This window comes from Pagrus pagrus, assembly GCF_965226575.1.
Source record: "Pagrus pagrus genome assembly, chromosome: 8".
Classification (NCBI taxonomy): domain Eukaryota; kingdom Metazoa; phylum Chordata; class Actinopteri; order Spariformes; family Sparidae; genus Pagrus; species Pagrus pagrus.
The window spans coordinates 17,322,254-17,340,670 of NC_140192.1; the positions used below are offsets into that span (position 1 = coordinate 17,322,254).

The 18,417-nt window shown below is 40.7% G+C and overlaps 1 long non-coding RNA gene across 1 annotated transcript in view; it reads left to right on the plus strand.

Annotated features, from left to right (window-relative positions):
* LOC311261255 overlaps positions 1 to 18,417 on the plus strand; it is a 66,891-nt gene that overhangs the window by 16,031 nt on the left and 32,443 nt on the right. Inside the window, exon 3 of the long non-coding RNA XR_014623120.1 lies at positions 16,918 to 16,981. This is a non-coding gene — a long non-coding RNA (uncharacterized lncRNA). The remainder of the gene's footprint in view (positions 1 to 16,917; positions 16,982 to 18,417) is intronic.

Consider the following 18,417-nt stretch of genomic DNA (forward strand, 5'->3'; position numbering starts at 1 on the left):
GAGATGACAGTGGTAGCAGCTAGGCTAACAGCTGGGGCAGCCATGGGAGCAGGTGATGTTGGGGCATGAGCAAGGGCTGATACTCACACACACACACACACACACACACACACACACACACACACACACACACACACACACACAGCCTCCCCTCACCCCCTACCCCTCCAACATGCTCGGTGAGGAGTCTTCATAAATAATCTTCCAGCAATCTGCCTCTCCCTCCACTCTCTTATTAATTACTTTTACGGCCAAAATCAAACATCTGTCATGCTAGAATATACAAATTAATTATGCAGCTTCTCCCCATCAAGATCCATATAACATTGTTCCTCAGAGCCTCAGTGGCTTCAGAGGTAGAGGTAGCAGAACAGGAAGTAAGACTTTTATATCTAATGTTTTATCTCTTAATTTCTTTAAAACGATGTGAAATCTGCCTCGAGAGAATTAAAAGAGAATTTGCTGTTGTTTCACTTAAGCTTTTTATATTCACTGTACAGAGAGATTTTAAGAGATTCAGGAGATTGACTCAGAGATCTCAATATGATTATCACGTTTTTAACCTTTACTTAACCCGGAACATTCAATTGAGCATATTGTCTCTTGTACAGAAACAATTTGGTTTATATTTTGCTATGTTTAAAAACACAGTGGATATTTTTTTACTCAATTCAGATCCCCTCCTCTTTACATACTGTAAACTGCGTAATGTGGATTACAGACTCTCTAACTGTGGGGATATGCATGCACATTATCCGTCAGTTTCTCCATCAGATTCATAGAGCTGCATGTAAGCATGATTCTGTTTTGTAAGTTTCAGCTTGATTTCCTTTTCCACTGAGATGGGCTTAAACATGCTCATGATAATTGGTTTACATGTGACTAGAATACCTCTGCTCCTCCAATTTCCAAAAGGAAAGCAAAGAAGTGTAATTTCCAGGAATCGCAGTCCCCCAACCAGACATCCTTACGCATGACCTAAAAGCAGTATGTAGTATGTCTTAAGTGCGCAGAACCCTAGTGTACCTTTTTATCTTTTGTCGATACAAATTTATGCTTGTCAAATAGACTGGGTTATGTGTCTATGCACCATTTTTATATCTTAAGCTTAGGTCACACATCATGGATTTGTTCACATTGTACAGGTCTTCCTCCTCATTTTCAAATTCAGGATAAGTTCCCTTATTTCTTGATGAGCATGCGACTCATATCTCAAACCAACATGAACACAGTAGTGATGTCGAAAACAGGAAGCGACACTATGATACATTCTTCTTTGATCTTGTTTAAAAAAAATCATTATGTTTCAATATCTCAAATATCAATCAAGTTGATTAAATCTGCCTTGAATTTAGACTCCATTCATTTTTTTTGGCAGTCACTAGATAACATCAGCTCTGCATCACATCGGAGGGGGAACATCACATCTGGAACAGCTTAAGTAACAGTGTGAATGTAAACCAAAATATTGTGGCTGAGAATTTTTGTACCGTTCTGTATTGCACATCTCTGGTTTTAGACCAAGTCTCCTGCTAAATGACTGTGTGTGTGTAGAAAAAGATGATCTTCGAGGTCCACGGGCCCACTGACAGAAGACAGCTGTCTGCCCATCCTCCAGATCGGCTCTGAGGTGTCCTGGGACTCTGCCTGCTCGCAGGTCAGGACCCCAGAGGGGAGGCACCATTTGGTACCAGTTACCGAGCGGCAGGGGGGCGTTGGTGCTTCCCTCCCTCCTTTCAGTCAAGGTAACGGCAGCCTCGTGAACCCGGGCAGTTCCTGGCTGGCTGGCTGGCTGGCACAAGCAGGAGCTACCCATCATGCCACAGTGGTGAAGGGCCCGGTGACCTTGAGACAGGCCGGGCTCCTCCCCCTCACTGTGCTGCAGACTGCTTATGAGAGGATGGATGGAGGCACATTTTGTACAGCTTGTGACTGTACGAAACATGTGATGCATGAGTGGAACTCACTGTGATGCATTTCAACCTGTCTTTATTGTGGGGAGGTTGGCTGAGCACACAGTAAAATTGTTAGTGTGCTGGAAATGCTGTTAATCAGCAACACACCGTTAACAGTTCACACAGTTAGGATGCATTCACACTGCTCCCAAGTACTGCCTGGTAGGCATTATGCAGTTGAACTATAGGAAACAACTCCAAAACAAGTGCTTCTGGGTATATGTAGACAAATTCTGAGGATTTATTAGTATGGTTACTAAGTGGTTTTCTCCTGCACTCTTTGTTAGATAAAATACTACGGAGGGCAAATAAAAATGGTATAGTTTAGTTCAGACGCCTGCTCAAATTGGGGATTTAATCGGGGTTAATTTACCACTAACATGCAAAAGGACAACAGCTGGCTATGCATTGTCTACTTGCAAACCCAGCAGATACAGAACTACATAAATATTCCATGTTGACTTTTCCTCATAAGCTAGTCCCTTACTTTGTCTGTCTGCCATTTGGAGCTGAACAGTTAACATACAGTCAGCTTGAATGCCTTTGGTTTTATATGTGGCCTTGATGACAGCCATTAGGGCCCTGAGACCAGGCCAACGGTGAGAGTCAGTGGCCCTAGTTTTTTCAGTGTGTCTGTACCATTGGGCCCTTCCGGTGCTTGTTGCAGCTTTTCTGCCGACTGAGTATACTGAATCACTGGCAGAGCCCTTTGGTGAAAGAAAATCACTATGATTGGCTGTTCAGCTATGCCCGCAGTGCACTAGAAGAGAAAGCCCCTTGAGCCTGTCGCTTTAATATTCCTGATTTCACCCATTTAGTGCAGTTTCACCTTGTTTCTTAACTCTGCCTCCTCACCAGTGCTGTTTGCAACTTTTTTAAATGACAGATTGTATATCCGCAATCTCACTCGCGAGGAGGGATGCTGTTTTCTGGGGCAAAGTTCACTGAAGTCTCAGGCCGGCAGGCTGACCGTCGCGGTGATTTTTTTCAATACAAGTTGCCAGAGACGGTAACTACAACAACAACTTTGGTGAATGAAAGTTTTTTGCTCTGAATCACGTCACATAATCACCGCCATTCCACTGTGGGAGCTGCCTGTAGGGCAGACAAGATGACAGACACTTTTCCACGTATAAATGGGGTATTCTTTTCCTCATAGAAGATGCTGAAGACACGACCTGCTAACACATTAATGTTGTTTGGTCCTGTAACTTTGCCTTGTGGGTTGAAGTGTGGGGCATTTCTTTTTTATTTCATGAGTAAAGGATCTGTTTAGTTGTCAGACTGTGAAAACCATTAGAACCGACACACCCCTGTCTCGTGCTGCCGGCCTCTGTTGCGGCTTTGTTACTACCTTCGGCGGCAGATCAGAGGCGGAACGAAACTGTCCCCTCATTCCGCCTCTGTAACTTTCACACAGACAGCGAGGCGTAACATCTGCGCAAGATTCCCACCTTGAAAGGGCGGTGTGAATGAGACACACAGAACAGTCTTGATGTAAATTAATCTCAGGATGAATATAAGGGATTAGATTTTCTGTACATGCAAGTAGTAAAAATGTTAAATTCTCCAGCGCAAAGGAACCACAGAAGGTTTCCTGAAGACTTAATCCCTAATTGAAATTCAGTTTGTATGAAAAATCCTTCTCCTCCTCCTTCACCTAGCTGTTGTTTCATAAAGCAGCTGTCAACTATGTTAGGTTGCAAAAATGTGGGATGGGGATGCTACTGGGTGCTATGGAAATAAACTAAAGCAGTGCATCTGCCAAAAAAATCATGATAGAAGAAAGATTTTAGCCTTGCCAATATCTCCAGAAATCTCAACTTCTGTACATAGAATCCTAAAATGCTTCCCGATTTGTGAAAATCCCTCTGATAAATCCCATCAGCTCTATAGTCACCTGTATGTACACCTGTATGTAAGTGCGTACCTGCTATTAGTATGGTAATCTGAGCCCACAAGCCTTCGGTCTTTGTCATCAAACAGAAAACAAAACTTACCAATCCAAACAATTTATGACTGTTAAGCGTGGCAGCATATATTATGACAAACAACACATGCTCCATTATGCCAGCTGGTGTAATGATGTGGTAATGCCGGACTCATTAACTTCTGCACACAGTTTATGGTAGCCTTTTATGACAGAATTAATTGATTCACACATGCATTAAAACAAAAATAACTGGAATGAAAATGTAGTTGGATGCTGGCCTCTAATCTGTCATAAACACTTCTGGTGGTAAAGCAGGTTGACATTATTCATGTAAATGACTGGTCATATACGCAATAAACAGCCCCAACAAGCCTGAGGTTTCACAACTAGCTTTGGATAATACACAGAACACATACTACAGTGAAAAATCTGCATCTCTAACGACTTTTAATTACTGTGACCTTGTTTTAAAAAATATATGAATTCCCAAGATTATTGAATCCTATAAATATATTTCTCTTCTTAAGGAAAATTATTGTCATTATTGCATTTCAGCTTTGTTTGTTGTTGAACCACACATGCTGATTAAATCTTTATTTATTATTTGTTCAAACGAGCTGTTAAATGGGGAGATTAATTTGTAATCAGACACACTTTCTAGACAGCTGGATTAGACACTACTGATCATAGTCAGTGCCACAGATCTTACATTCTTAATAACATTAACAATTTTTCTACAAATGCTTTATTACTTTTACACGTTATTTGTCCTCTAACTGAAAATAAGGCTTGTAATCAATCTTTGAAAGCCAGATTCCTAGACCGAAATAACACACATTTAGATTCAGGACCTTGAAAAGTATTCCATTTAATTTTTCTACAGAGTTTTTTCTTGTCTGAAACTGAACTGGGGCAATCATGGTGCATCAAGTCCTAACAAAAGCCTTCACTGTACACAAAGATGTTTCAATTGCATTAAGGTAAAAAGGCCAATGTTTTCTTGAGCTCTTCCCTTTTTTATGATGTCTTCATCATGGTCAGGGTGTAGTTAAGATCTTTTTTCTTGAAACAGCCCTTATGGAACCTCTGAGGAAAAAAAGGGATTTTCTATCAGCATATGTGACTGTGAAAGTCTGACATTTAATCATAGATAGAGCTTGCATCAAACAATGAGAACGGGCTCAGGCTTTTGCCCCAGATGACTCACTACCCAGCCATTACCAGCAATTTAAGCCATATGTTTAAGAATTTCTCCTGAATCTCCGAGATGAAATGAAGAAAGGATTTAGCGGGGAGATAATTTTCTGTGCCTCGGCTGTGTCGAGGGTCACATCAAATCGTCCAGCCTTCCATATTGAGGAAATGATTTTTATCTCTTGGGCTGGACTTAAAGTTAATTGTATACAAGCTGTGCTCTGCTTCAAACCCATAATGAATTCCTTAATCCGAAGCTCATTGTTATGAGCCATGCAATTACTTACCCTGGGATAAATAATCCATCTTTTGAAGATGGACAGATACTGTATTGGTTTGAGCAAAGGACGCTTGATCAGTGGATTATGTGTAAGTTGCTGTAGTGTTTCACTCTCACTGGTCCAGTGTGTTTTTACAGAAGGTGATATGTTGCTGCTGTTCAGCTACACCTTCTTGCTTTGTCTAAAACGAGAAAAATAACCCAGAAAATCTTTATTAACACATGATTGTGTAAACTGAATGAACGGTTTCCTTGTCTTTGATGGCATTGACACAAAACATGTGTGTGTTGTCAGAAATAGTGTTAGTACAGAATTCATTTTAGTGGGAACAACAAGTGCTTTTTGTCCGAAAAAACTAAACAAAACAACAACAACAACAAAACTCTAAAGTTGATAGGTTTCGCTGGAGCTTTCAACTGATCGGTGGATTGCTCAGTTGTCATGAGATAGTCACCAATCATTTTGATTAAGGATTAATCAGTTTGAATTTTTTTTTAAGAAAATGAAAGTGAGAATTGTCTGATTCCAGCTTCTTAAATGTAAATATTTTCTGTTTCTTTACTCCTATGACCGTAAATTGTGTGTCTTTGGGTTGTGCTCATCATTTTCTGACATTTTGTAGACCAAAAGACGAATTGATTTAATTGAGAAATTAATTGACAGATTAGTCAACAATAGAAAATAATTGTTAGTAGCAGCACTATTACTAATTTTATGCTCAAACTCATTTCAGTTTCTTCTGACATATTTGAAGTTCATTTCATGATCAAAATTACATTTTATTGTGTTTGTGTCAATAATTCTTAACTTTGCAGAGTCAAGAACTGATTGACTGTAAAATCTAAAACTTCAAATTCAAGCCAATATTGTGCAAAACAATAAAATAAAGTATTTTCAAGTACATGTCAAAGTGCCACTGAATAAAGAGGCTTTTCCACGTTTCTGGGACAAATGTGGAGAGAAGCAGATGGAGAAGTTATTTCTCATTTTGTTCCGGAGGTAAAACATTGCATGGAGACGCTGTAGCTCAGATTACAAGGAGCCTCGGCCACCCGACTCAACAGCCGCTCAAGATTTCATGTCTGGGGCAATCCTTGTCACAGCTTTTTTCACCTCACCGACAGATGTCAGCGAAATCAGCGACAGCCGATCATGCTGATCCCCCCCGTAATCATGTGCGATGATCCTGCCGTGACACGGAGCTGTGGGAAATATGTCCGTCAATACCATCGCCGCGGGCAGATGCACCAGCATACCCCTGCCCATGCCTACCACCTGCCCCCACCCATGCCTCCTTCCTTCACCCTCCTCCTCCCTCCTCCTCGCTCCTTCCTCCCTCCATGAGCTGCTGCCTTTTCTCTTGATCTCTCCATTAAGCCTATTCCCTCCTGGCTTCTGTATGTTTAACTCCTTTTACATTTCTCTTTGAACCCCCACCTCTCCTGGAGTGTCATTTTTAGTGCAACAACATGACTGACATGGAGGCTTTATGAGACACAGACCTGTAATGCACATACACTAACAGGAGGTAAAATCTGTGAGGAGAGCAGCATTGTTGGTATGCTTTTGCTGACCTTGTGTTTTTGGCCAGGTCATGCATGTCATAATGCTCACAGAGGGCCAGACAGCTGCTGTCCCTGACCAGCCCTTCCTCCCCATGGCCAGAGTTGCAGCTCTGTGAAAAAGGCCACCACACAAACACAACCTCCCTGAAACAGAATGTGGCATATGCTCAACTAAGGAAGCGGCATCAAACATTCTTGCAGAGCTCAGCTCTATGTGGCTTCTCCCCGTGAAGCCCCTGCGAGGCAAAAGGTTTCCAAACAATTTCACGTTTTCATGTTGAAACCTTGCATGAAAAAAAGAGGACAAAAAAAAAAACTAGGAGAGCTTTGCATATTCACACATGCCGCGGGGCTAGCACAGTTGCTGCTGCTAGCCTCTGTGTTTCCAGCAGAACCTTGACAAAGGTCACAAACAATTTTCCAGCTCCTGTTAATAAGAGAGCTTTTTTTTTAAAAGAAAAAAAAGAAAAGAAAAAAACAGCACTGATGATCACTTTGCCCAGCATCTAGCTTCATCATCTGTAGCCATTCTAACATATGCTTGCAAGATAATAAAAAAATGTGGCATTAAACATGGCAGCAGATTGAATTTTGTTCCAGGCTACATATAGCAAGTCAATCCTTCCCTCTGGAAACCTATTTAATATAAGGTAGTTAATGCCACCAGTCATGATGATGTTTCTTGCATAATATAATTTATAGTGGATAGAGGTCCATAAATGGGAGGCATTGTAAAATATTTCCATTATGTGGGGAATGTCAGTGGGTAATAAAGGCTTTATTCTACTTTTTATAGCTCTCAATCTGTTGTTGTTCCCAGCAATTTTTAAATCTGTTAAAATTCAGTGAATATCTTAATGTGCGTGTTAAAAGCAGGAAATATCAGTGAGTCTTCTCCAAAGTGACTCTCGGGGCACGACTTTTTGACTGGACATAAAAAAGACTGCAAGTCCAGTAAAGTGAAAGTGCGTCAGCTAGACTCCTCTTTTTTTTATTACCCCGGCTTCTCTTTTTTATGCAGAAATTATACATCTTTCTTTAACAGTGCTGTAAAGGTTACACAGTCATTTAAGCAGCAGTTCAGACAGATTGATGTTTATGTCATTACAGCAGCCAATGAAATGTGTCTCTCTCCTCTCTTACTCCAACATAAAGCACAAATGAGCTTCATCCATTGATGACATTGGAGATACGTTGGAGTCAAAGTTGGGGAGCGGAAGACAGTGGTTATTACCTGACAGTCTGGAGAAGGGGGTGGGGGGTGCCTGCTGCTGTTATAGCATGAAGAAAAAGTACCTCATTCAGTCACTTTCACTGATGGTGCTGGGAATCATTTCCATAATTTTTCTGACATATTATTTTTCAACAATCTATGATTACTGGTAACCACTATCAGCGACTAGACTTACTTCTGCTGTCTTCTTACCTTCAGCGTCTTATCATTGATGCAAACACTGAAGTTATATACTGAAGCTAATTACATCCAGCATTAGAAAGAGTTAAACCAGCACATCCACAGAGGCTTCACAGTCTTTTATATTTGGTATTGTAATAATAGATTATTTTAAAGAAAGAAGAAAGAAAGAAAATTGGTGATGCTCAAGGCTTTTTTAATCAACCATATTTGGTGTTAAAGGTGTGGTGATCCAAGGACTTCAGAGCTTTGCTGAGAGACGAGAGCTTTACAACAATTTGATGCACACTGTGTTGAGGACTGCAGTTAGTGTTTAGTGTACATTTTACATAATGTATAACATAATGGGTATAATGTTTGTTTCAGTTTTTGCAGTGGGAAACGAGCCGACACATCTGTCAGGGCTGAGACGCTCTTTGATCCTGTGAAATGTAGATTAGCTTGTTATGGCTTATGGGGTTGCACCTGTCCTGGCTGACAATGCCAATAAAGTCCATTCATGTGCGTACATAATTATGGTCTTTTCCGCTGGCAGTGATGCATTTCACACAATATTTGAGCTTTTATGCATTGAAATCAAGCCTCACTAGAATCAGATAAGGACTGCCTGAGATTTATGCACAACTTTGCAAGGGCTGATTCAAAAAAAGGAGACTTTGGCAATTCACATTCTTCCAAAACAACTCCACTATCTTTGCTGTCGCCTCTTCTTGCTCCAGAGGACAAAAATGTGTGAGAACTTATAATCATGTGATGTAATAATTTTGAACTAGCAAGACCTTTCTAATCATTCTTAAATATGCAATCCGACTATACTTTTTTGAGTCCGTGAATGCGGGCATACACAATAGGAAGTACAATCTGTAGTTGATACAACAGCCCTAAAATCTGTCAGATTAGGCGTTTTGCATCATTTGGCAGATTTTTGTTGGCAAAAGCTTGGGCGGGTGGAGAGAAGTTTACCATTGTTCAGTTGTATGTACTACCAACATTGTAGCAACACAAAGCTGGTTGAAAATCTGCTTAATTCCTGTTTAATTGTTGGACTAATGTACGCAGAAATCTGCTAAAAATAGGCAGTTTCCTCGCTCTGACTTGTAGGGACTAATTAGTGGTGAAATTATAAAGATATGGCCACTACTTAAGTCTTTCTTCTGCATGAGCTACAACATTATTGCAGCTCTTTGTCTCCATCACCTAAAGGAATTATTTCAGACTAGGCTCTCATTTCAGTTACCAGAGGATATAGGAGGAGTTCTGATAACATTAAGGGTTTCTTGTTATACTAATTTGCCTCTTTTATGTTTTTTTTTAAAAAGAGGATTGTCTGTTGTATCAGTGCATATCTAGTTTTACAGTGACTGGGGCTAGATGGACCAAGCACTCCACTAAACCTATAAAACAGCACCAACAGTGTCATTGAACCAGAACATCTCATACTGCTCATCACCATGTGCCACCATACTGTAGATAACTCTCCCTTATCTGATTGTGTAGCCAGTGATCATAGAACACAGGCTGCGCCTGAGATTTTCGCATTATTCTTCCCTGATTAATACAGACATAAACTTGTCTAGTTGTATCCCCTACTTTAGCATAATCAGCTTTCTGCAGATAGCTGGAGGCTCTTCAGGAACACCCCTCCCACACTCACTCCTTCCCTCCCACTCCCCATCCCCCACCCCTCACCCCCATTACACTCAGTGACATGTGTTTGTTTATTTATATTTGAAAATATCATCTGCCCACAAACGTCTGTCCATCCCTCCCCAAGAAGGAATAATCCACAAGATGAAAATGTGTCTCAATATGTCTCAGTATGAGCTTAGCCTGTAAAGCGCTGCAGCTCGACCCCGAAAACTCATTCACATCGACCCCCTCCCTCCCCATCCCAAAAAAATACTCTCTAATAAATGCATGATATGAATTAACGTCACCTCGTTTTTTGGGATTTAAGGATCAGGCATCTGTAAACCACCTCTTTTAAAGTGCGTCAATATGCTCTGTGTAGTCTTTGGTGTTGTAATCTTGGGGAACAACATGAAACCAGATCAAAGTGTAGTTGGAAGGTGACAAGCTGCAGATCTGCTCTTGTGTTTTTTGACAACAGCTTGAGAGGCGGGACAGATTGTCATTCGCTTGGTTTTGGGCAGTCAGTGCATTCTGGTGGTTGGATTTTGGATCATACAGACATGTCTGATGTACAACATTTTCTTCTGTGTATTTTGCATTAATGCCATGTATCATTTTTCTTGGAAGTTGGAATCAGGTCATGTCTCGAAGCACATGTTTTGTTTGATATCTTCATCATTTACTGAAATGGCAAAAAGAGAAGATAACTTTGAGGAAGCTGAAAAACATTTCAACAAATGAGTTTATCCGTTTTAATCAGGCTAACTGACAGAGCCAAGTGAAAGATGATAACCTGAATTACAAAGCTATTATTCCAATTTTCTGTCCAACAGCTAAATGAGAACAAAAACCTGTCAGTAATAAAACAAGCATGCACCAAAAGGTTGGACTTCTGTAATGGCCCCATCTGCACTAACATGTACTGTCCTGCACACATACATTAGTGTGACCCCGCAGATGCAGATTGGACACAATGTGTACTGCAGAATAAGTTGTAATTACCGATATCATCCTGCTAGAATGCAGCCATAGAGCACACTGGAGGCCAAACCTTGCCAGTGAAAACTTCTACATCCACACAAAAGCATGACAGCACTGAGAAAATCTTCTCTTTTTTTACAACAAAAGTAGTTTGCACCGAGGGCGACTATGGCTGAGCGGTCGTGCAACCTGGAGCGCTTCAGTGAGAGGAGGCGAGGGAACACAGGCAGGGAGGCAGGGACATCAACGCGATCTGCAACACTAGTCACGGCAGATGGACATATCACAAGGCCCGGCGCGAAGTTGCTATAACACATAATGTTGTTTGTGCCATGTTTCCAGTTCTCAGTGCTGGGCAAACGGCACAAAGGCCTGGATCCTGAACTGAAGCAGCTTGACTCGGTGTAATGAAATTGCCTGGATCCCAAGTGCATCCTCCTTTCTGCATCGCTGTATCGGAACAATCGCGTTGCCAGACACAATGGGAAAAGCCCGAGAGGATGTTGAAGATGCTTCTCGGAGATTCCGTTTTTTGGCGAAGATTTGAAATTTTATGCGACGTTCTCAGTTTGTGGTGGAGGAAGTACTGGTAATACATGAGTGCATTAAAAACCGGCCAAGGCTCATGAATACAATTTAGTGAAAACTGGTCTGTTCTAGTGCCTCCCCCCTTTTCTCCCATTCTCTGCTTGTATCCCTCCTCCCCCCTCCCACCTGCTCAGCATGGAGCCATGTTAAAATGATCCTCCCTATTGTCTGCTGACAGTTAAAATCCAACAAAGCGGGTTTCACTTACCACGAGATGAAAAGATTATGAGCTCAAACATCACTTTAGTTATGGGTCAATTGCTTAGGGTTTTAATCCATTGGCCCCCAAACTGCACCATCGTCATCATCATCAAGGGGATCAGAACTTTGGCACAGATGTCTTTGGTTAATCTTTAGGGTGCAGAGAAATATGCAAAAAGCATGGAATGTACACAGATTACAGAGATGTGAGAAACTTTCACTGAGTAGCATCCTAAACTGTCACTGAGTCATGTGTAAGGCAACACAAAATGTTAGTGTGAAATTAACGTGGACTTTGAGATATTATCCACTAATCCAATGCTTGTCGTGCTATCGTGTTTTTTTTTTGTTTTTTTTCACTCGATGTCCCAGCTCCCATCTGTAGTTGGTTTGCAGTAAACAATTTGTAATAAGAATAAAAAGGACATAAAATTAACAATGGGAAATATATAAACAGGGCAGGGTCATAAAAATGGAAGTTAAAGCAAAACAAATCTGCCAAACAAAAGGTCATTAGATAAAAGGCAAGTCTATAAAACCAATTTTTAATAGGTGGTTTAAAAGATGAAACAGATGTAGCACGCAGAGCCTCAGACAGACCAGAAGTATGTGATTATAAATGTTATCCAGTTCATCTGTGGTTAAAAATCTTTAATGCAACTGGGAGCCAGAAACGTCAGTAAAGTGATCAGTGAAGGCTTTAAACAGCTGATCACGTCCTATTTCAAATTTCAATAAATATGTGATTCTGGAAGTCCATCAAAATGAGTCATGATGCATAACTCTTTTTCAGTATAAAATGCTCTCAGCGTTTGTCTCGCTTTTGTCTGAGCTGTGTCTGGAGTCATGTCTGGTGTCTTTTTTTTGTTTGTTTATATACTCCATCAATGGATGGATAATTTATTTAACTGTAAACTGATAACTTTCAGAAAAGGGACCTCACTCATTCAGGGATGAAATGCACTTTAATGTATGTTGTTTTATTTATTTTTTTTATTTCTGGAGTATTTTCTATTGTTTCATAGTTTCAACCTTTTTTTGCCTTATGTATCAATTTTCATATTGCTTACTAGTGTTTCAATGCAGTACCTTCTCTGTCATGGAAATCAAACTTGCTTGTCTGGACACCCTATGACTCTACAGTAAGGCGTCAGGTGTAACAATATTTTCCAAAAATCTGTCTGTTCACTCGCCATGTACAAATCAACCTTCATCACTGTATTGTCTGTACCAACCAGACAAAAATGAATCATCGTGATTGGATGCAGATAATCCAATCTAAATACCACATTGGATAGATATTACACAGAACAGATTTAAGACTTTTTAAATGACAAGCTTCCAGAGGGTCAAAAGTGACAGAAGATCATGTTTTAATATTGAATTTAAAGGGGGACACGGAGAAGAGAAGTGTAGAAACCACTGGGATGCTTTTTCAGTACTTTAGTCAATTCTCACTTAACCACTTTTTACAGTTCATTAGTGTTTTGTCACTTATGCACAGCGTTGTCAGCATTGTGTGATTTCAGTGTTGAGTGTTGATGCAGTTGTAGTGGAGGAAGTGTAAGAGTACGGGAGTGGTTGTAGAGAGAGAAATCTGAATATAACCAGAGCGAATGGATGTGTGAGTCTCCTTCAGCGAACTTCCTTGAAGCTCCATTTAGCATTTATAGCAGGACATACATGCCCTCATCCTATCACCTATCACCTACAGGGCACAAAACACTTTAATAGTACTTCTTGCAACACTGTAGTGGTGTGCATGAAACAGCTGCTGTGGTAAGTGTCAAGCTAATGTCAAAAAATGACTTGTCCCTTAATATCTTGAGCAGGAGAGAGATATAAGGTAAGAAAATTAAAAACGCCCAGGTGTGATTGATGTGGGACAGGAGTGAAGGTCTGGACCTCAAAGTATCTTTGACTCTGTCGTCGAGAGTGATTCTTTGCGTGCCGATTAAACTTTGAAGTATAAGGCCACATTACCTTTTCTTCCTGTGATTTATCACCCAGTTCCCTTGACTGTGTCCGAGGGCTTCAGACTCATGGGCGTGATTTATTGCTTCTGATTCATTTAAGTTCTTGAATAAACATTGTGGGAAGTTTCATTAATATCCTCAAAGGTTGAACAAAAATGATACCTGTGCTGAAGTGAAGTTCTGCAGTACTCTGTATGTAAATAACTCAGACAGGCCAAGGGTAAATGCATTTACCACATTAGAGGGAAAATGGCTGCATTGTTCAACGGCCGTGTCAATTTGGAGGGAATTCTTTGGTTACTCTAACGATGTTTCATGTGGAGAAATCACTCTATTTACCCATTACATGTAAAAATATTTGGTTCTTTCTGTACAATCCAAACATCTCTTCAAGAAATCTCCAACATACCACACTTTTACTCTTTTAAACTAGTCTTTTAGTCTTTAAATAATTATATACCTTTTCTCTGACAGCTGACCACTTGCAAATAATTGAAAAAGTAGAGACCCATCTTGTGATAGGATCATATCATCAGCGACCCCATCAACATTTTCTCGTTCTGACCCATGACTACTTAGAAGCCATGACTACAGCATTTCCTGAGGCCACGCCCATCTGGGTCTCATGTAACTCGGCCGTCATATTTATCTCAATCTTGAATTCTAAAAACTGCTTCTGTGGTAGATCCCACCACAAAAGGTGTCTCCAGGACCACAAATGTTGTCCAGGGCCATAGAGTGGGGCCCCTGCAATTGGGCCACATCCATCTTTGATCTCAGCTACACACCTGTGAGGTTTTGTGATTGCATCCTGCATGCTCGTGACACCTTTGCAGTTGCAAAATCTGTCCACTGGCAGACAAACAGACAAAACACTATGCAAGCTGTAACAGAGTGGACGGGAATGATTGGAACTGGGTTACAGGGATCTGCAACTCAAAACAGAGCCGGGGTGTGAAGTTGGGATCCAAAGGCACCTTTTGTGCTTCCTACCTCCCTAGTTCCCGCATTTCAGTCTCAACTACACACCTGTAGAGGTTCTTGACTGAATTTGTTGTGCCTGTCTACAGACAGACAGACATATGAACACCTGGCAAAATACTCAAAATGACTTCTGCGGTAGTGTTCGCTACAAAAAGCGTCTTCAGGAACACATTTTCCCTCTATGACATACACACACTCTCCATGTGAAAACATTCCCAGCCGACACTGTAGTCACAGCAAATGCAGAAGACAGTATACACAAAAAGTTGTACAAAAGAGGTTTGGGTTGCTGCAATAGATCAGCAAAGCATTTGACTTTGATGACCATGATCTTTCCTTAACCCTAATCAAGTAGGTGTAATCATGCATCTTCCAACGTGGTAAGAGTAATTTAAGTTGCCTAAAAGTACATTTAGAAGGCAGTAACAAATGACCCATGTTGATGTTTAGTTTAGAAGACATGTTAGGATAATCTTTATGTAGCACTAGGTATATTGAACAACCTTGCTACTTAATTTCAAATTTAGGATCACTTGTTTTGGAGTGTAAATAATAATTTAGTTCAGATTAAAGCTGGAATGATACCTTTACAAAGATACATGTAAACATCTGCACAAAGCCTACACAAAAAAAAATTGCTATGGGTGACTGTCATGCAGATGTGCACGTGACATGCTGGTTGTTCAAACTCGGGAGACAGATTCAAAACAGAAAAACGTACATTTTATACAAATTGTACATACTCAAGAAACAGATATGCAAACTCTCACAGTTCTCCCAAAGAGCTGAGATAATCTTTGATGTCCTGCTGTCACAACATCAACTTTAGAAACTGGGACTGACACCTGGATTCAGTTATTGGCTTAAAACCTTAAAACCTTTTTGTCTTACTATCAAAATGCTTCCTCTTTTAGACTTTTCTTGCTCTTGTTTGCTGCTTGTTGGTTTCTTTATCCTTCATTAATAATGTGATGCTCTTTCCCTGACGCCTTCTAGCGCTTTGCTCTGTTCCTCAGAGACAAACATCAGCAGAATAACGCCTTGAATCCGCAACATAATGATAGCCTCAAACCCAGACAAAGCTATCTTTCCACTTGACAAAAGCTATTTATATTCAGCTTGTTAAATCCATCTCAACAGTCTGACTTTGGCTGAAGTGATACATCGCATTAGCGTGGTGGAGATTTTAATTAAGGCTAAAAACAAAAGGCATTTGCTGCTGCTCACTTTGACAGCACAGCTATGAAAAGTGAAGTCTGTGTCCATATGAAGTAGCTCATCCCGGTCTGCAATTCTGCTCAGGGATACTTCTCAGACGTCGTGTGGCTGGTGTGGCGCTCAGTGTGTAAAACAGCAGCCATTAGTTCCATCATCAACATTCCTTTGTGCTGCACTGCTAGCACAGAAGGCTTCTTTAATTAAATCAGCGAGGAGCGCAACAACAGTCGCCATAAGGCGTTTATTTGTCTATACATTGTGCCTGCGGTCGCGTTCGTCCAGGCACGCATTCATGGGGTTGTGGGGCATATTTTCACATTAAGCTCAAGGAAGGAACAGCTCCTCCTCATCACAACGAATCTGAGCGCAGCTGCTTGTTTACTGTGTGATTCTTTGTGAGGGGACAACAACAGCCTTTTTTACACAGCTTGCATCTCTGGAGCTGAGCTGCTGGCTAATGTCTGTGTGTACGGTATATTTGTGTGTAGTATTTAACTTCTGTAATGTCAGAACCCAAAGTGTTTTATGTGTGATACTTAAGTGCAAATGTTGACATTAATACAAGTTATAATAATCTTTTAAATTTGATTTATATACTGTAGCATCTGTCTAAATATAGTTCGAGAACAAAGTTATTTTAGATCTTACAGCAGTGGAACAATATAATATGTTTACATAATGTAATGAGACAAAAAATAAACACCGTTAAGTGTCATAAAAGTGGCACTTTTGGCATATTTTTGTGCAAACTAAACCTTTCTGCGATTCTGCATTTTCTTCAGTTTATGAATCAACTGTTCCCCCAATCACAGGAGATGATAACATGTGTTTCCTTTTATGTGTGTTGTACTTCAGACATAAAGCTGCTCCATACATTTATTATAGTAATACGCCCACTCGTCGTTGCATTTACGTTGTGCGTGCTTGCGGACGCGCATGCCTGCACACATGCCGTTGCATCTGTGTTTATAATATGTGCATGTGCTCTCTGACAGAGTGGCAAGAGCACGGAAGGATTTCCCCAGCGTCCCAGGTGCCGGAGTGTGTGCTCACTGAAGGGTAAGGACCATCTGCCGGGGCTGGGTGAAATCAGTGCAACATGCAGGTGCTGAGGTATTTACCATAGCACGCAAGGTAAAAAACACAAAGCAGGGGGAAGGGGGGGTCACGACCCACAGAGAGCGGGGTGTTTGGCCTAGAAAATTCAGACCTCATGGTCAAGTGCAGCATGAATAATTTAAAGGTCTGTCACACTTTTTTTTGTTTGACCATGAAACACTATGGTGCTTTATGTTTACAGGTAGTTATCTGTTAAACCCATATCCCATCCCTAATTCCATACAAATAAATGCAGCTGTCTATCTCTGATGCCAAAAATCATTTAGTCAATGATGGTACTCAAAATATATCCTGCCAAGTAAATCTTTCTTCGGAAAATAATTCTGCTTCCAGTAATTCAGAGATATGGCTATATCGATACACAACCTCAGATCTGAACCAAGTTGTATGTGAAATCTGTTAAGAACTATAAGCATTAATCTGTTGCTGTACCAGCCTCAACTCTTCTGTGAAAGCTCTCCACAAGATTTTAGAGCCTGGCTGCAGGGATTTGCTCCCATTCAGCCACAAGAAGTCTGGCTCACAGTCGGTGTGTCAGTGTATTCCAAAGGTGTTGGATGGGGTTGAGGTCAGAGAATCAAGTTCATCCACACCAAACTGGGTAAAACATTTATTTACGGATCTGGCTTTGTGCAGGGGGGTACTGCCATAATAAAACAGGAAAGGGATAATCACAAACTGTTGGAGGCACACTTTTGTCTGAATTATAGTATGCTCGAGCATTAAAGCTGTCCTTCACTTAGCTGAGGGCTTAGCTTAACCTGACGACAAACAAGTTCCGTCCGGCCAAATTGTTTTGGTAAATTCTGCATGTTTGATATCTTGCTTTGTTGTTGTTGTACTTTTTTCTTTGCCAGAAGTCACTTGTTTTCTGATCTGCACTGATTATATATCTATTATTTTATGTGCTTGTTTTCTCCCATCATTTTTATTGATTAATATCAGCTAAACATAAACCTTATAAATCCAGCCACCAGATCGAGATCATTCATCAAATTGGAAGGCGCAGTATACATGTCTAGTCCAGCACAGAGCAACAGCACACCAACGGTATGCCATCAATATATATAACACATGCTCATAGCATAAACCAATTAATTCTGCTTCCATTATTTATGATCGGCCTCAGTCATTGAGGACACGGGGATGTTGAAATACACACAGCTTAGAGCCCTCCAGTCTGCCATACATAATTCTTTCTGATGAATTGTTGTACAGATGTTTGCATGTTCTGTCTGCAGACTGCAGGACACGCGCTCAGCAGAACCAGTCCTTCCACTGTAATCCTGCATGCAGGAAGGGCGGGTGGATAAAATTAAAGAGATATGCTTATCTAAACTATTTATTAAAGAACCATATCCGAGATATAATCCTAA